The 21,188-nt window shown below is 37.0% G+C and overlaps 1 protein-coding gene across 4 annotated transcripts in view; it reads right to left on the reverse strand.

Annotated features, from left to right (window-relative positions):
• Window positions 1-21,188, reverse strand: part of LOC306842919 (xylosyl- and glucuronyltransferase LARGE2s-like) — a 66,774-nt gene that overhangs the window by 39,952 nt on the left and 5,634 nt on the right. For all 4 annotated transcript variants that reach the window (XM_079374115.1, XM_079374116.1, XM_079374118.1 and 1 more), the window contains exon 2: window positions 2,847-2,945. The gene's annotated coding sequence lies outside the window, so the exon portion shown is untranslated. The remainder of the gene's footprint in view (window positions 1-2,846; window positions 2,946-21,188) is intronic.

Below are 21,188 nucleotides of genomic sequence, written 5' to 3' on the forward strand. Positions count from 1 at the left end.
GGGCAGCCTGTGGGTTGTGGTCTGCACAACCTCCACACACGCTAATTCTCTAGCATCCTGCCTACACAGAAACCATCAGCATCAGTCGCGTTCCAGCACAAAAAGAATCACTGTGTTCTTTTTGATGAAACAAACACCACATTTGCAAAAGATTAACCATCTAATAAATCAGCGCTAAACATTTCGATATCCACTTCTTCCTGAAGCGGATGTAACTTGAACTCCAACCCAGAAGATGCAACAGCTTAACCGGAGACCTAACAGATGTTCTACAGAGTCTGATAGCAAAGCACCCAAAAGCCATTATCAGAGATAAAAACTGAATAATGTGTAGCGATCAATATTTTGTGAGCTTGGCTAATGCACCCTCTTAAATGTTCTAGTTGCACGGATTGTTTGTTTGTGGATATAAAAGTATATAAGTGTGCATCTCTGCCCTTTAGATGGGAAAACATAACAGTTAAGTGAGTTGTTTAGGGCTTTAGCATTGCAATGATTTGTTTTCCTGACAGGAAGGATGATGACGAGCTTTATTCTGAGCAAATAAACAGTTTTATTTAACATTTGTTGATCTGACATGGTGACTTTTTTCCCATCATTTGTAGGTGTTAAGGCCTTTTCGCATGACTCATGTCAGAGCTTCAAGACACCTCGACAAAAACATCATGTGCCACTTTGACCTTCACATGAAAAGCTTTGCAGATCACATCATGGCAGGGCTGCTAAGTAAGATGTCTGTACCAGAGGTGTAAAGAGTACCGGAAAACCATACTTGAGTAAAAGTACAGATACCTTACAGTGAAAATTACTCCACTATAAGTTGCAAGTCACCAATTCCAAAACAACTTGAGTAAAAGTCTTAGAGTATCTGATTTTAACAGTACTTAAGTACTTTACTTATACTAAATATAGGCTCAAAGATGCACTAGTCAAAGAGACATGCCAGTCAAAAACTGGGTAACACTTTATTTTAAGGTAATTACCTAGTTAAGTACTTAGTAGTGGCTGTTGTACTTACATGAAATAAAATGTACTTACCATGTAACTAAGTTATGGAACAGGCTATACTTACAGTTTGTAATTATGTAATAGGCAGCGACTGTTACAAATATGTAACATACCGCACAAGATAAAGTACTTTCTGTGCCCTGTAGTAGGCAGTATCACAGCTTTTGTAGCAAATAAATTGCTCCAGAAAAGGTAGGTGCCATACGAAATGTAATGTGTAACTGCAACACTCATTTCAAATGTAGTGGAGTAAAGAGTAAAGATACTCATTCAAAAATGTAGTGAAGTAGAGAGTAAAAGTTGCTAATATCTTTGATACTCAGTAAAACTACAAAATATTCGAAAATATACTCAAGTACAGTAATTAGTTACATTTACTCCAATACTTCACACCTCAGGTCTAGACATTAAACCTTGAGCATAGACTTCAAAAATGGTAAACATGTTTGAGTTTAGAAAGGAAAGGCTTCTGTAAATTGCTCTGAAAGATTGCAGAAAAAGATATGCCTTGACATTGTGTCATACAAAATTAGCAACTGCCAATTAAATCCCTTAAAAATAACTAGTAGGAACTACAAAATCAAAACAAACTGTGTACCAAAGAAAAGATCTGACGTGACTTGTATATCTTCTAAAACAATTTAACAATCAGAAGAAATGTCCAGCTGAAATGAACACCCGTGGTAGTTAAACACCAACTTTTATCACTTTTCTCACAAATTTTGGAGCAGATTATTGATTAATAAAGAGGTATTCTTATTAATCACAATACTATGGTATCACCTTAAATGACTTTTATCATAGTGTGTGATTTGTAAACTAATACATTTTAATTTGCATCACATAACCAGCTCCATATGTGTGACTTTTCCAATGTAGTAAAACTGCTCAGTAGCGCACCTGGTTTAGCATTGCACTTGTGATGCGGTGCGCTCGGATACAAGTCCTGTGAAACATGGTTCAACAAAAAGGCAAACCATGTAAAATCAAGACAAAACGGCATGGTTGCTTGAGCAAATGTGCTTTTATCTCATATTTTCTTTCTTTAACACTATCAGTTGGGTTTAGTATAGAATTGATTAATTCCAAATTTGGAAGACATTAGAGTATAATATAATAAAATGTTAGCACGGTCGTGTTTTAAAGACAATTGAACATGCTTTTTACAGCCACTCACTGGACTGTTCACTTTTAAACTGCCACTAAACATGCAAGCAGCAACAAAATACAATTTCTGCAAAAATATTGCCACTGGAATTTATTTTTCATGAGCATGGGTTGGAAAGAATCCTCACAGTAAGCTGCACAAACATAAACTGTTGGTAAGAAGCGCAATGTTTCCTTCCTTCTTACTCACAGGTGCCATTTTCCAGATAGAAAGAGACTGGCTCATCTTGCATATCTGTGATTGACACAATGGCAGCGCTGCACAGATTGTCTCAATTATACAAGGAAAACAGCTAAATAATCCCACTGTCATGAGGACAAAAATATATATTTAATCATAAAAAAATGCAAAATACTACAAAAAAATTCCCAGCTTGAGCATTGGCAGTTTGCACCTTATTGTATCTAGATGCACAGGATCAGTCTCCATCCATCTTGTTCATTTTCATGCCAACACCGCCCACGTAATCATGCAAATTGTCCAGTAATCTTTGGCTGTGCTTCAAAAGGTCAGCAGCCAATGGGGTCAAAGTTTAAGTGTTTGAAGCTCACAATGCTTGACCTGCGTACAACATGATGCTTCACTATATAATCGAAACAAACCAAGGCGAAAAGGCCTTAAGAATAATATTTCAGATAATAAAAAATATAAACCTCCACCGATGACTCACCAGAATGCGTCCTGGAAGCTCTATGATGCAGAAGAGATGTGTTTGCTGACCCAGACTGAGTAATCACTGGAAAACCTTTACTTTCAACCTCTCTGAAACCTGCAACAGAAGGTAATAAACACAGATTTTTAACCTTATATGCCACATTAAATATGGAGCTTATGTTGTACTTGAAATATTACATAAAACGAGGCTACAATGTAACTTGGGTGCAAAGGTGAACTCAGTGTATCCACTCCCGCACACACCTACGGTACATTTGAAAAACGAATCTTTTGCAACCTAAAACGTGGGACACAAATCAAGAGATACATTTCAAGCACTTAAAGATGTTCTTTTAACGCACCTCAGTTTGTTTGGTTGCAACTTAACAAGTAAGATTATTGATATTGATTGAGGTCGACTTAAAGAAAGGTCAAACCGAGGAGCGTGCAGTGAACAAATCATGAGTTGATACAGCATCTGTGCTCTGCAGGAGTCGTCCTTTCATCACGTCGCTCTGACTCACAGGTTTGTTTGGCTGTAAATTAAACGTGCTTTATCTCTCACTGTTTCTCTCTATGCAGAGACATATTGTGTCCTCCTACCTACAACAAGAGCCTGTTGAACTGAGGATAGCACATTTTAGAGCTCCAGCTGAGAAAGCGTGATCAGCGTGCAGGCTAGAGACTGTATAAGGAGATGGACCACTTGTAGAAAAACCAAAGGGGGGATTCGCAGTGATCAGTACAGAAACTATTGGAATGCTGGTTTAGGCTGGTTAGAGCTGGTTTAGTTTAAGCCTACCAAAGCAAAGCTATTTACCAGCAAAGCTTAGTCAGCTGACCCGCTTTGTCATTGATGAAGCAGGCTGACCAAGGAAGTCTCACTGGTTAAGTTAAGCCAAGTAATTATTACACAGAAGATATTTTAAAGAATGTTTTGTTCATACAATGAAAGCCAGTGAAGGTCTGGAATCCATGGCAGCTTTCACTGGCCAAGGCCCGCTCATGAGGCTGTTTGACCGACATGTCAAACAACCAATCACAGTTCGTTTCATTCATCGTCACGTTTCGGGGCGTGGAAATGTCACCAAAATAACAGACTCTCAGACGTATTTTAAAGATTCTATGTCGCAAACTTTAAGTATTTCACATACTTTTAAAAATACAGCGTTTAGTTGATCCTTATAAGCGCTCGTCGTCAGTTGTAAACACAGCGGCTTTCTTCTTTCGTGAGGGGGAACGTTAAAGGACGCGACACACACGTCTCCCGGAAATCCTGTATAATTCAACCAATCCGATGACGACTTCAAAACTCCTGCAGTGTTTCCACATTTGTGTGCTATATGCGTGACGTACAAAGCTGAGACTAATATCAGCAGACCACTGGCCTTCAGTCCAGGAATGCTATATAAACTGAACACCTGACATTCTGAATCTGGGTCTGTGAAACACACATCACAAGAGCCTTAAAATTCCAGCTAAAATTCCAAGATCCTGATCACAGGACAAGGTTCTAGGGGAGGGACGTGATAGTGGCCTGTGGTGCTTGTGCACAGCAAGTTGAGGTGGTCTGTGGGGTTATTCTAAGTCCTCTGTGACTCTTAATTGCAGTGCTGTCACTCCAGTTTGTGTCCAAACAGCATAATAAGGGGTCATTACGAGACCAGAGTGGAAAATAATGGAAGAGTCGTTAAAGCCTGCGGGAAGCGATATCTCTCCACAGTGTGGGGGGACAGGTAGTGTATTGCCCTGAGGAGATTACCAAAATGAGGTAGGGTGTCTCTGCCAAAGGCTACATTCACAGACACAGTGGGACTGACTGACCGTCATCACACACAGAACAAACCTGAGCATATTCAAATTTGAGATAAGATGCCATAGTTTACTTTTGTAAATACATTTGACATCAATTTTCATGCTTTCATTTATATACAGGTCTATATAATACGTCCATGGGTATATAAAATATAATCTGTCATATTTGAAAGCCCTAAACTGAGTGAGAAATGTCTAGTTGTCTTATTGTGTCTTATGTTCACCAAGGCTTATATATATATATATATATATATATATATATATATATATATTATTTTAATCTAAATGCAGTAAAAACACTAATATTATGAAGTAGTATTGCCATTTAAACATGTTTTAATATATTTGAAACGTAATTTATTCCTCTAATGCAAAGCTGAATTTTCAGCATCATTACTCGTCTTCAGTGTCACATGATCCTTCAGAAATCCTTCTAATATGCTGATCTGATGTTAAAGAATGTTTCTTATTATTATAAGTGTTAAAATCAGTTGTGCTGCTTCATATTTTTGTGTAAACCATTAAAAATAAAAATGTAGGATCCTCTGGTGAATAGAAAGGTAAAAAAAACAGCATTTATTTGAAATAGATTTCTTTTACATTATAAATGTATTTACTGCCATTTTTGATCAATTTAATGCATCCTTGCTGAAATAATAAAGTATAAATTTATTTCTGAAATGTAGTGCGTGGACAAGGCAATTTCATGCATTTCATGCATACAGTGGCATGCCAGAGTCTAATATCCAGTAAAACATCTCATCATTCATTGGCATGAACAAAGCAGTCAATCATCCAATCAAAAGGTCTGATTCTGTTAGTGACCTGCAATAACTGCTCCTATCCATCAAATCAATCTTCAGTCAATCAAAGAGTTGTCATGGCAAATGAAACTCCAGCAGCTGGAGAGAGGGTCTTCATCTCATAATCAAACACACATCAGTGTGTGTGTGTGTGTGTGTGTGTGTGTGTGGCACACAGCTCTGCTCCATATTATGCCAACACACGCTCTCAATCCAAGACACCTCAGCGTGGAATACATTAGAGAGGCAGAGGTCAGGCAAACACACTCTAATCAGATAACCTGCCCTGCCACTAAGCTAACTACAACAACTCCTTGGTTCCTCAGGGCTCTTCCTCAACGGAGAATTTAAGCTTTGTTCCCAAACCTAATGAAAACTCATTATAGCTTACATTTATATGAAATGCACATATTTAAGAGCGATTTTTTTACTCACTTAAGTCGGACATAAGTACATCTTTATATATAATTTGTATAAAGCCCCCTTCACACTACAAGCAACAAAGCGACACGATCCATTTCAATGGAGAGTTGGCGATTTCCGGCGACAGTGGGCGTTGGCGACTGGATGGGGCGTGTCCAGCGACGCGATGAGACAAAGTTCAGAATCCTTCAACTTTATGCAATTGAAGAGCAACTTTCAGGATCGACAGCCAATAGGAAAGAAGACCGTTGAGCTCATGTGATCGTTCTCCTCTCAGCCGTAGATGTAAACATACGCAATGGAAAAAAGTAGGCTCTTTAAAGAACAAATCCTGTTTAAACAGACCCTCAAAAAGCATATGCCTACAGTACTGTAGATAGACATCAATGATTCTTTATAACAGAACTATAATATTCAGAATATAAACGTGTAATAATCAATGTGAGGTAATTACAACATATCACGGCTTCAACACCCCTCACGTTTCTCTGAATTAGCCCCTGCTATTTGCAGCTGCGATGGAAGGAAATTGCCTGAAAAGAAAAAGAAAGGACAAAAACAAAATACACAGAGAATAAAAAAAAGGATGTACGCTCCGGTGAATAATGCTAAACAACAAATGACAACCCAGCCTTCAAGTAGAACAATACCATCATTAGATAACGGGCTGTTCTCTTTTCAGGACCGACCCTCGGGTTAATGAACGTATCTGCATTGTTTTATGCACCATTACATGGCTTTATCTTCCCACAGCGCTAATGCGTTTCACGACAAACCTCAATGAAGACATGTGCCAAAATAGGAGTCTACACCAGCCCAAAATGCCTGTCATGACTTTATCCCGCAAGGCATGAAAAATACTAAAGAAATACTGAAGATCAGTAGTGCAAAAGGTACAACTGAGCTTGGGTGTAAGCAGTAGTTTTCTGCCATTTTGTCAAGACCTTCGTGCACTTATTATGGAATATTGTCACCACTGAAAGTATTTGAACATTTTTGAAGTGGAATGAACATGAGCCATCCCCCATCTTTCCCTTTTGAAATAACATCACAAGCCGGTGAAGGTGACATTGCCCTATGTGAAACTGCACTTCTCAAGAACAGTACAGAGAATATCAATTTTCTGTAATTACAAACTATTTTTAATCCTGATTTCGCCTGAAATCTGGCCTACAACACCTCGCTGTGCTTTGATGATGAAAAAAGATATCTGCGCTGTAAAATCTGATTGCATGAGGCGCATTATAAAATAGCCGATATAGACACGTCTGTGACCACACATCAATTGAATTTGACATCAATGTGCTCAGTTGCCTGGCAACCATAGACAGCCTACAGCTGAGCTAACGAACCTGATCATTAAAGATCTCTGATCAATGGTATATATTGATTTACTTGGACAAATAAGTATTTTTTTTTTTAAATATAAGTATTATTCACTGCATGTTGGTGCATTTTAAAAATTCTGTCTACTTGGGAAAAATTTTATTGTATTAGCACTATAGAATATTAAAACTGGGATTTAGGAAATACAAATGTGATTTTAATTGCTTTTTAACAGAGGCTAACTATCTTTTACAGATGTTTTGTATTGAAGGACTTATGTTCTGGTGGAGTAAAAGGAGGTGCAATGACAGCCTATGTTCATATGCACTCAAATAAATTGTTTATAATTGTATAGAAATTTTGATCAAATTGAAATTGTTGGTGCAGACCTGAAATTATTCGATCAACGGAAAAAAAAAAAACAGATGCAGATAAATGCTTGAATCTATTTTTTCAATCAGATTCAAAAAATTTGATAGTACACTTTAGACATTTTACTAGCTATAAGTAACTTTGCAACTACAAGTCGCCTAACTCTTGTTAGAGTATTGTAGACTGCTAGGGTTAGTAGAAGTTGACATACTTGCAAAGTTACTTCAGTAGAATGTCTGTTGGATGACCATCAAAATAAAGTGTTAGCAGATATTGAGCAGACAGTCTACTAATAATCTAATGACTGCTAGTTGACGTGGTTGCATTGTAGTATTCTATAAAAGAATGTCTAAAGAGGATTATCTAAATTATGTTTTACCAAGAATTAAAGAGTAAACAATATCCAATGGAATATATTGCTCAGAAGCTGCTCTTTCTCAGATTGGAGATTATTTTATTTTTGGTAGTGTTGCTTATGTTTCCTAAACTTTGTTTTAGATGTCTCTATAGACACAATATAGGCTATAGTATAAGTATGTGTATAGTTCACTGTAAAAAATCTTTTATTTTTTAGTGTTTTACAAGAAAATTCTATTTCAGTCTTTTTACTAAATGTCTCTTTTTAGTTCAATGTGCTACAAAAAACAACAACAACAATTCTAATGGTTTTGATGACAAATATCATTACAAACCATCAACTATTAACCATTAAAACTATTAATTAATGGTTTCCTGAAGTGTGTTTTGGAACATATTCCAAATTACCTGTACAGACCCACAGAGACCATTACAGTTTCCATTAAAACCAATACAATTTCTATTATAACCAGTAAAACCATTACAAGTTCTGTATTTTTTTTCAGCAGGGTAATCGTTTATTTGTAACTATTTGTGAAAATTACTAGCAAGTTCAAAGTAAAACCAACACCAGTGTGGTATAAAACTAACATGGATAGCATGTTAATTTGCCAAAATAATTTGATATTGTAAGAATTAAATATAATAGCAAATTTTCACATTTCTCTTCTTAAACTCTAGAGAAGATATATACACAATTGCCAGTGTCTTTTTCTCAGGACAAACATCTGAGAAACAGAGACTCCATTTGGCATCTGTTTATCTCATGCTGTCTAGGAGAGATATTACAAAGCTCTTGCTAGTGATTCCCCTGCTCATAAAACCTACTTAAACTTGTAGCCATGTTTTGGAAAACAAACTAATGACCAACTAATGACCATCTCTGACCAGATAATAACCAGCTTTGAGAAGCTATAAACAATATTCCATGCTCCAAAACAAATCTTTCAGCAAAATGTTCTTTCCTTGGGGCATGAAAGAAATCTCTGTTAAATGAACTTTGCGCAGAGAGGTAAAATGAACCAAAATAATTACATCAAAACATTCTGCACAAGCTTCCACACTCCGTCTATCATGCCTCTCGCTCCACGTCACTGTGAGTTACAGTGATGAATGTTTGTTTCTCTCACGATTCGAAGCCAAATGCAAGTGACTGGTGTCTGCTCAGTTCATTGTCAGCATTTTAGTCCCAATCCTGCAGAAATCATAATTGCCTCTCTTCCACTTTCTCTGCCTCCCCACAGCTTTCACATTTTCCTATACCCTCAGAGCGCAATTCCATCAGGTCCCAATGGCAAAATCAGATCAGCACCCAATAGCCATTAGCTCCTCTATTTAAAGAGATCTATGCAGTTGTGAAGCCTGCTTAGACTTAATTACGCCGCCTGTCTGTGTTTAGCCTGTGGCCGTACTGCACTCCGATGGGAAGATTATTGAGTTTTATCGCTCTTTTAATGGAAAACTCCCCCCAGCTCTCACCTCACGTTCATTCATACCATATGCCGGGAAGTAAACCCCAAAACCTTAACGCCGCACGACCGACTTCTGCCTCGAACCGATAAGGAGCATTAACAAAAGACATTGATTTGGCCCATAAGGATTAAAAAACCAAAAGGCGCCATCGTCCATCCAGAGTCAATGCAGTTTTATGACACAGTACTAAAACTCAAATGGCTGCATTGTGCTGGGAGGTTGAGTAAAGTTCATTGTGCCTTTAAGGCATAAAACGGTGACAGCTGAGGTGTGTCTGTGCATGTAAAGGTCAGTATCTGCTGTGTTATTCTGAATTCTAATAGTCATACAACAGATAACTCGGGTTACTATCGCTCAGCTTACCTTATTGACTGTTTCTCTGCTTAAAATGAAAGGAAATCTGTAGGACAAGGGACTTTGTGAATGAATCCGATTTAGACGATGAAAATCCCACTGGACTAAAGCTCACTGAAGTAGGGGGAGTAGTATGAAGGAGCATCAAAATCCCTGGAGGGAGATAAAAACCCTCCATATTTCTGCAACCAGACAGACGGCTTCAAAGGAAAACACACAAACATACAGAACAGACCCAAAAAACTAATTTCCCTTCCGTCCAAACCACACCTCCAGCACTGTTCCCAAATGGATAGGCAAAATGGAAACGGAATAATTTAGAACAAGAACAGAATAGTGTTACAAACACATACACAATAGCATATAATGCATTAACCCCCGGTTTCACAGACAAGGCTTAAGCCTAGTCCTAGACTAAAATGTAAGTCTTAGCTGTTTCAACTGAAATAAACGTGCACTGACTGATCTTAAAATATATCAGTGCCTTTGTTTTGTCAAGATGCACACCAGTAATGTTTTTTTTCTAAGCATGTTTATAAAATGTACTTAAATATCCTAATAGAACTATAGCCTATACCTGGTTTAGTCTTAGCCCTGTCTGTGAAACCAGGCCTAAGAATTTAACCTGCTATCAGTCTTAAGAGATTGACTGAAGCGTTTAAGGGTCTTTATGCAAATCATTTACTACCAAACATATATATATATATATATATATATATATATAAGACTATCGTAAATCCCACTGTGCGACATGGATCTAATAAACTTGGGTACGACATGCATGTAGACTATACAATGATAACACCTATAGACTCCTGTTTAGGGATAAGGGATAAGAGGTTGAGGTAAGCAGTTTTATATTTTAGCGCCATGCCGTGATGAATTAATGTGGCAGTTTTATTGGCTGGTCAGTAAACGTGGGTCGTAGCAGCAAACCCGCTGTGCAATGATCAGGCTGAATTTCTGACACTGTCAGAAAATTATACGGTCTGTGGACTTCTGTTTACTCACCACCAGAGTACTCATCACTCCTCCATCACATTGACTCTTGCACCACACCACTGTTGTACTTCACCCACAAACTACAATTCCCATCATCCATTGCACTAACGACACATATACAGCTGATTGCACTAATCACGCTCACACCTGAAACTATCATACAATCACACACCCTACTTAAACCATGGACTTCCTCTTCCTCTCTGCCGAGTATTGTCCTGCGTATTCTGTTAACCCTTCTGTGTTCATGTCTAGCTCTGAGTCTGGTTCTGCGTATAACCCTCTCCAAGTGTTAGCTGCCTGACGAAGCATTCTGTGTTTTGTAAGTCTAAGTTTAGTTTGTTTTGTTTATAGTCTCGTTTCCTGTTTTCTGCCCGTGTTTCCTGGATTAACCCTTGGCCTTGCCCTTCAGACTCTGTTTGTACCTCTCTTGGACTACTGCTCGTGTACCTGGATTATCTCTCTGCCTTGCCCTGTTGGATATTGTTTGCCGATCGCCGATCGCCGACCCACGCTTGCCCTAGGATCTCTCTTGTGTCTTGCCCGTGCCATTTCTGTTTGCCGGTGTTTGACCCTGCCTGTGTACTGACTGTGTTTATAATTAAAAGTTTGCAATTGGATCCGTACGCCTCACGTCTCACTCACCATGTAGCACTCTCTCACTGTGCGACATAGGACCACCAATTAGGAACCACTATCACAGAAATCACCACGATTGTTTCATGATGCCAATCTTTCATCTGGGACAACCTAAAATTGTGCAGTGTGTCTTGGGCTTTAGCCACTGAGCATCAATAAATCTGATTCAAGCGAACTATTTCATCCAATATTTGTGTGTTTTTTATGATCGTAGGGTATAATGCTATTAGCTTAGCAACATGATAACTCAAAATCAATGCACTTCGCTAGCACTATATGAACGAATGTTTGATTGTTTGATTTAGATCATTCCAGATTTGTTGCCTTTGATTTTGTTTCTTTTAAGATGCAGTCTTGAAAGACAGCTGCCTATGTTGGCAGTAGACAGTGAGACAGCTCTCTAGGTTTTGGAACAGAGCCATGGAAGACCTGGAAGGCCTATACTGTGTAGTCCACAATACAATGGACTCAACATGAAATTCCATTTTCATTGTAAGGGGTTTCCAACATATCACCTGTGAAAATCTTTACTCATTACTTGACTTGAAGATGATCATTTAAAAAAAAAAAAAAAAAAAAAAAGGAAAAAAACATATTTAAACGACACCATTCACTGATTTAAACATGCAAAAAGGTAACGCGTGTAAAATGTTGAAAAATGCATAAGCTTCCAGGGTATCTGCAGAATTTAAGTCAAATATAAGTCAACCTTTTTGAGGACCTGCACAAATTTAATTAATAATGTATGTCCATACAGAAACTGATACAATCTCAAAATAAATCATGTATCTCTTACTTAATTAAACAGGATGAGGGCATTCATTTAACTGTAAAATGGGGTCACTTGCGAGTTTAAAATACTCAAGCAGGGTTTATGCAGGGGGTTTTTTTGAAGGTAAAGTTAAAGTTATAAGACTTTTTGGTAACACTTTACAACTTGGTGTCATTTATTAACATTAGTTAGAACGAACAATGAACAATACATTTATTACACTATTTATTAAGCTTTATTAATGTTAGTTAATAAAAATACAGTAGCTCATTGTTTATGTGAGTTCATGTTAGTTCATAGTGCATTATCTAATGTTAACAAACACAACTTGTGATGTTAATAATGCATTAGTGCTGAAATTAACATTAACTATGATTAATAAATGCTGTAGAAGTATTGTTCATTCTTAGTTCATGTTGGCTAATGTTGTTAATTAATTAACCTTATTGTAAAGTGTTGCTGACTTTTTAATGCAAGTAAAGAAAATTTAAGGTCCAACCTGAAGGGAACACAATACGTCAATATATTCTCAAAACATAAATGTCTAGGGAGCACAATATGAAACACTTCAAAGTTTGAAAATACAACTTTCAACAGATTGCCATTCATTTTTAATCCATTTTACAAGACGGAGAGAGAGAGAACTAAAATATGGAAAAAACATTCTGAACAAACAAACTTCAAACAGTGTTGTCTTCCAGTGCAAATGTCTAAAGATTATTAAATCAAGATAAACTGAGAAGCAAAATTACATTAAATGAGAGGTCTTGTTTATGAGAAATTGATAAATGGAAGTTGATCAAAAAGAAGTGAGTTTATGATTTAAAACAAACAAGAAATGAAAGGAACAAATATAAACTCTCTTCATTTTGTTCAATTCAAAAAGACTTTGAATATCTTCATTTTGCATCTCAAGTAAATGTATTTAAGGAAGTTTAGATATTTGTATTGGAAAACATGGCAAAAATGCTGAGGAAGATAAGTTTTACCCCCTTTAGTTTTACAGTGCATGCAACATGTAATGCAATGACTATATGCATTTAAGACTTTCTTACTTGATTTAAGACTTGATTTAAGGCCTTAATTTGTGGAAGGGAGAATTACGATGTTTAAAGATCTTAATAAGACCCGCAGAAACCTTGTAAATACATGTTTTATTCAATATATAGCCTATATACATATGTATTGAAATTAATTTATGTCATAATTTGTAAATACATGTGAATTAGAGGTCCATCAATATCGTATTTTGCTGATCTGATAATAATGTGTTAAAGGAAGGGAATAAAAAAAACTGTGCCAATACTAGTAAGATCTATTGAATATGTTAAATAATATTCTTAGTCTTTCCTTCCTAGTAGGCACAGGCCCGATAATATAATACAAATCTCAGAAAAAGACTTTATGCACAATGCAGGACTTTTAATTATTAACAAGCAATAAATACACATGGACTCTTATTTTGAAATATCTTTACTTTACTACTTCCAGCTACTCACTGAAAAGATGACATGCACTCTTATTACCATCTATAACATATTCCAATATAAACACCATAAAGTGTTGTTATTACTCATCAACAGCAGATAATAAGCAATCGCCTGGCATAAATGTGAGGTATTTAGTGATTGCAAACTACTCTGAAATGGCAAGCTTGTAGAACACGCAACAGCGCAGCATTTTGACTTTGAACTCACGTTTATTCAATTAAATTCATTGCCTTTTTTAGTTTCAAAATCCTATTAGGCCGTAACACAATTCCAGTGGCCCATGTGGACTCTGGTTTCACAGACATTTTAAAAATAGTAGACAGTATGCAGTATAGTTGCTAGTATACACTACTAGTATTCCATTTCTAAATTTAGCCACACTCTTCCACTGCATTTGACACAGAGATGGAGGGTCTGTTTTATAAAGTAGATCCTGCTTATATTTGTACACAAGGTATGAATGCAGCTGATAGAGACAGCAGCATCCTGCACCACGGCTTTTACTAACAACCCATTTTTGAACACATATCACACCTCTCAGGGGAAAAAACAACAGGATGAATTATCAGGCAATGTTCCATTAACAGGCAAGTGCTGCTAATGCATCCATAAACACAATTACAATGAAAAACAAGCACAGCGAGAGCGGGGCAACTGATTTATTTATTTATTTTATTTGCTGATATTATGTTTGCATGACCATCATAAATGACCAAGCGGACACGTGATGCTGATTGACAGCAAGTCTCAGATCCTCACATGTTTGTGCCACCCTGTATCTCTCACACACAGCAAAGCAACTGACCTTACTGAATATTTAACAGTGTCTTCCCTTTTTCCCCCTCATTTTCTATCCTCCACCCACTCAGCTCGTCAAACGAGTCCTTAGTCAGCAGTAAATCCCACAGTTCCAAGGATCTGGCCCAGCGTGATCCGTCACACAGTCTCCAGGCAGGAGAAGTAGCGGAGGAAGAGAGTCGGAGTTCAGCTGGCAAGCAAAAGACCATGGAGGATTGTTGGTAACAGACCAGCCATTCCAAACAGCCCATCAGACAGACACATCACCACATAATGATTATATAACTACTATAAGAATATCCAACCTTACTCAGATAAATACAGCACACTGACGTTAACTGATATGTAATGTATGGCTAATCTCAACTGCTTGATTGTTATATCGTCAAAATATTTGTTGTCCCGGCTACTAGGCTATCGCATGTGAGGATCCTGCAGGTGGTGGTTCGTTTATAGCCTTTTCTCACAGTAGCTGGAATAATTAAATGTATCTTTTTGATGGTGGATTGTAATCCAGAAAGGATTATGTGTTTATAAAACACATGTGAATTAAATTAAATTATATTCCAGTTTTAAATGTGCTTTTGATTACAGATAGCCTGGGATTACACAAGATTTGTATTTTAAAGAAAACCAGTTTGAAGGGAGCATAATTAGCTTTTTGGGTTAGAAGAATTTCTTAATATGAAATTCGAATGGCATGACAATTAGATTAGACTGTACAGAAACTGAAATCTATACGTTAATACACACTATACTCATAGTCAGGCAATGCTGATGTTGTTAACATTAATAATTTGAGAATGAAGTATAACAATAATAATAATTTGCACAGTTTGATGTGATATGAGCTAACTGATCGTTAGATTTAATCACCATTGGTAGCGTGATTTATTGTAATGCCACACATTCACCTCAAAACAATAGATTAATCCACGCTGGAGCAGTGCCTGTACACAACACCATGCAAGGAAGATAATTTCGCAAGTAACTGCAATTCCAGGTTTTCAAACAGAGATGGCGACAAAGAGGCAAAACTTACGGCCTGCAGCTTTAAAGTTGGATATAAAGTGCATCCTACTTTATCTGCATACATACAGTACACTCACATAAAACTAAAATAGTCTACTATATAGCAAATCTCAGTGATCGTTTATATTATTGCACAGCTTTCATACGAAGTTGGATATAGCAAATCTCAACTTCTTGATTGCTTGCACTGTCACAAAAATGTCAACTGTATTATCACACAGCTCTACATATACATTTGAGTAAACTGTCTATTATGCAGTACACTCATACTCAATATACATCTCAAATGTGTGATTTCAGTGCAAAATGTAACAATATAATTTTGCAGCTCTTTTTTATAAAGCTGGATATAAGCATGTCCCACTTTGATATAGTACACTCGATTAGGGCATAAATTTTGTTGTGTAAAATGGTAACTACATTATTGCAAAGTGATATATTAAAAGTTAAACAGAGAGCACATCTTACTTTACCTTTATCGTAGCAAAAATGTAAATACAAAGTTCTGTCATGAAACTCTATATGGCGCAGGCTGATAGATTCTAACTCAATCTGATATAATCACATCATTATCACATGGCGCAGCTGATTTGTTTCATTTCACATGAGCAGCCAATGAGCTTGCTGCTCAACATTCAAATACATGACTAGGGCTTGCTGTAGCAGTTGTAGTGCACTTCAGAAACCCTCCACCTTCCCCAGCTCCACCTGTATAGATCTCCTATGGGGTGATTTTGTGTATGTTATATAAGGGGGTCATTTCATACAACCCCAATTCCAGAGAAGATGGGACATTTTGTAAAATGCAATAAAATCAAGAGTTTCTGATTTGTTCATTCTCCTTAACTTTTATTTAATTGACAAAAATACAAAGACAAGATTTCCAAAGTTTTCACTCACCAACGTAAATGTATTTTGTAAATATGAACAAATTTTGATTTTGATGGCTGCAACACATCGGACTGATTTCATTCCGATCGAGCTCAATCGGATCGATTAAGGTGTTTACATGAAGGCTTTTCATTCCGATTGAGCTGTCAATCCGATTACAAATTGATTATTTGGTTGCATGTAAACGTAGCCACTGTGTACATCAACCTTCCTTTTAATTACAATGTTTCATTGTTTGGGAGTTGATGCCTTTTGACGACAGCGAGACGATTATTATAATTATCCATCAAAAATAGACTAGGTGCCTATCTTTAGTGATGCAGTGCGGAGAGCCGCTTCAGAAACTTGCTTCGGCGTGGCTGATCAGCTCCGGTGGCCGTGGAGCTGTAATGCGCCGCAGACGCGTGCAGTGTAAATAAGGTTAAGAGATTTATTCATCATACAGTGTAGATCGCATAATACTCGCGCTAAACTGAAGTCAGTTATGATGTTCTTTGGTAATGTAAATGTTCTTTGCTCGTTTTGAATAACTGAGGAAACGTAACCGTTTGATTAAGTGCTGGTCGCCAAACATTTCAAGAACATTCTTCCTCTCCTGAAAGATTCGCGCACATCTCTGTCTCTTCAGCGCCATCACAAGCCCCTACTGGCAACTCCTAACCACTTGAGAGACCTCTCGAGCTGTCTTAAATAACTGGGAGAGTAAGAGTGATTCTTAGCTTCAAGAAATTTGATAACTTGCTTTTATACTTAAGTTTGAAAGTAGGAGTAAAGACTAAAATGGCACTTTGAGAAGCTTGATAAATACGGGCCTTGGACTGCAGGTAGGCCAGTCTAACCGATTTACTCTGTCTCTACGAAACCACGCTGTTGTAGCACATGCAGAATGAGAGCTGGCATTGTCTTGATCTAATAACCATGCACTTCCCATGCAAGACATAATCTTGATGGCAGTATATATCTCTGGACAATCCCAATATATGCCTCCATGTCAATAGTACTTTCACACATATGCCAGTCACCCACGCTGTTTGCTCTGCTGCACCCCCATACCATGACAGACGTTTGCTTTTGCTTCTGTCGCTGATGAAAGTCCGGATGGTCCCTTTTATCTTTGGGACTGAGAACTCGAAATCCATTTTTCCTGGAAACAAGTTGAAATGTGGACTCATCTGAGAACAGCACACATTTTCACTGTCTTTTTGACTATCTGAGATGAGCTATGGCCCAGAGAACCCAGGCCAGCATTGCTGCAGAGAATTGATGTATAGCTTTCTCTTAGAGTAACATATATTCAAGTTACATTTCTTGATGCAGCAGCAGACTGTGGTAAATGACAGTGGTTTTCTGAAGTACTCCTCAGCCCATGTGGCTGTATTTAACACCGCAGCATGACGGTTTCTAATGCAATGCCATCTGAGGGGTCAAAGGTCAAGCACATTCAACTGAGGTTTCCTTGCTTGCCCTACATGTACTGTGATTTCTCTGGATTCCCTCAATCTTTTCACAATATTATGCATGATACTTGGTGAAAGACCTAAATTCTTTGCAATTTTGCATTGTGAAATGTGATTTTTGATTTGCTTGATCCAGCTTTGCTTGTCTGAGATGCTCCTTTTATACCCAAACATGATACCTTGACCTAATACCAAATCACCTGGTTACTGTGAACTGTTTCAGAACTGTTTAACATGGATATTCTATAACCTTTTCACTTTTATTTCTCCTCTGTCCCAACTTTTTTGGAATGTTTTGCAGCCGTCAAAAGAAAAAAAAAAAGTTCATATTAACAAAATACATTTACGTTGACCAGTTAAAACTTTGGAAATCTTTTCTTTGTACTTTTGTCAATTAAATAAAAGCCCATCAGACAGACACATCACCACATAATGATTATATAACTACTATAAGAATATCCAACCTTACTCGGATAAATACAGCACACTGACATTAAGTGATATGCAATGTATGGTTAATCTCAACTGCTTGATTGTTATATCGTCAAATAAAAATTAAAAATATTATCCTCAAGCAATACATTTAAAGTTGGATATAAAGTACATACGAGTTAAAGAGAATTAACAAATCACAGATTCTTGATTTTACTGCATTTTACAAAAAGTCCCAACTTCTCTGGAATTGGGGTTGTATACCCAACTGGCTGATTTTTATTTTTGGAGCAAAATACAACTATATTATTGCCCAGAAATATATTAAAGTTTGATATACAGGGCAACATGAAAAGCAGTAGATTCTATTTAGCAAATCTTGGCTTTGTGATATGTTTCATTGCAAAAATGAAAATATAGCAAATCTCAAATGCTTGATTGCTTGTAAAGCTGCTGTCAAAAAGTCTATTGTCAAAAGGACTATACAAATAGTTTTGACATGACATTAAAGACAGTCTGCGAGCAGTTCGTGACACATTTATTTGTGTTTTTCACATTGATGATAAAAAGAAAAGAAATAGTGCACAAATATCAGATCACACTGCAGGAACACCCTTGACAATAGGCACACTGCATGCATTTCCCAAGACTCCTGAGAGCTCTCTCTCTGTGTGGAGAGATTTGGGCATTGAGGCTTGTAGATAACCCTCCGCCGCGTCCTTTGAGGGTACACTGCAGGGGCCAGGCCCCGCTCCTCAACCCCCAGTACAGCCATATTCTCTATTCTCATTCATCTGCTTTCACATGTGGAGAAAACCAATGAATGTGGCTTATTATAGCTGCAATTTGGTGCATTGTGGGGGATGAGACATTTTGACTGCGGACCTGTGATTGTACCCAAATGGAAAAATGGCCCGGGAGGCTTCATCACACACTTTCTGTCTTGCTAAACATTTAATGAACAGGGCTTCAGAAACAAGCTAATATGAAGTAGGCTGCAGATTGTTGTGCTAAAACGAAGCTCTCTCTAATGAAAATAAGTGTGCTTAATTGAATTAAATGTGTGTTTGTAGTGTACCTCAAATCTTGAAAGTATATTTTTAAGAATCTGTACTTGCAGATAATATAATATTAATGAAATAAATTGCCACTTAAGTGTACTTAAAGACAGTACACTTTTATGACTTATATTATTGCCATAACAAACTCTTTTATGCTAGTGTACTTCTTTTTTCACAAGAAGATAAGTAAGATTCACATTAAAACAGAGCTAGCCTGCTACAAACGTCCTAAACCGTTCACACCTACGACAGCTGATCAGGCACTTTCCCCAGCACCTCCTACTTGAAATCAAACAACACAAGATTGTGATCGGCCTCACTTACACACACACAATGAGGCTTTATATGTGCAAACGAGCTAGACTAGGGTTATGAATGTGAATGCAGAACCTAAACAGCAGTGTGTCGTGCATTTAACTAAAGGGCCATCCAACTGGTTGTAACCACACAGGCACATGCTGGTGGCAGCTAAAAAATTACTCCAGGGTCTTGAAGGCCACCCGACATTAATAATAAAAACAAACAATGACCTTTGCCATTGGCCCTTTCATTCTCACACTGTCTTCTCTGACCCTGGGTCCTGGACGAAAGGAAGGAATAATGGGATGATAAGCAGGGTTATGGAGGGTTTTTGTTAAACATAATGTTTATCTACTCATCCTGGGCAAACGTTTGCCTGCAAATGTCTTCAGAGAAGAATCAATTGTATCAGTGTTAGATGAAAGCGAGTCAGACATGTTCTGACAGGGGCTTGATGTTGTGTTCTTGTACAGCGAGGAAACAAAGGTAATTTATGGTTAAATATTTAATGTTTGGGTGAATATCAATGTTTAATCCCGAACATCACTTCCTATTTCTCCCAGATTGATCACGGTCTCAGCACGTGCAACTGTCCAACATACAAAAACTCAAATGTCTAATAAAGGTTACAGAGTTATGCCACTGTCAACGCCAGGACATTTCTTCAATCTGTCGCATTAACACCCTTGAGAAAATGAAGTGTGCTTAAAGGGATAGTTCGCCCAAAAAAATAAAAATCTGTCAGCATTTACTCACCCTCCGGTTATTGTAACCAGACAGTTGATGGTACCCATTGAATTCTATAGTATTTTTTCTTTCATATCAATGGCTACCATCAAATGTTTCCATCAAAACTTTCTTCAAAATATCTTGTGTGCTTAACAGAATAAAAACTCAGGTTTGGTAACACGTTTTTATTTTTAGGCAGACTGTCCCTTTAACTGTATTAAATCTGCACTTGTAGTGTACTTCAAATCCTAAATAGATTTCTAGAAAATGGTACTTGCAGATAATATAATATTAACAAAATAAAAGGCCACTTATGCGTAAATAGAGTGCACTTTCATGTCAAATAGTGTCAAGTTTTACTTTAAAGTGTATTTTAATCATTTTGTTTTAATAACATTTTGCCACGCTTAAAGAAGTACACTTAATTTGTTGTGTTGACTAACATACTAAATCACACGTAAAGCACTTGATTATCATTTTAACTGTAGTGTGTTATTTGATATCACATTTTAAATGTATAAAATTGCAACTTCATCATTACAAATGTGTAATTACAAATATATTTAAATACATGGCATATAAGTTTCAATCGAAATGACATTAACGTATATTTTAGTTTACCATAAATGCTTATCAGTGCACAGAACAATTTAACCATATTTCAAAGACAATAAAAGTAAAATCACATAGAAAGATGCACTTAAGTGGTTCACATTTAATATAGATTCCATTTAGAATAAGTGTAAACCATAAAACATTTCCATGTAATTGTTAATGACATGCAATTAGGTGTCCTAAAACATTACATGCAGTCTGCACTTAAGTATATTCT

The sequence above is a fragment of the Barbus barbus genome, assembly GCF_936440315.1.
Source record: "Barbus barbus genome assembly, chromosome: 23".
NCBI classification, from domain to species: Eukaryota; Metazoa; Chordata; class Actinopteri; order Cypriniformes; family Cyprinidae; genus Barbus; species Barbus barbus.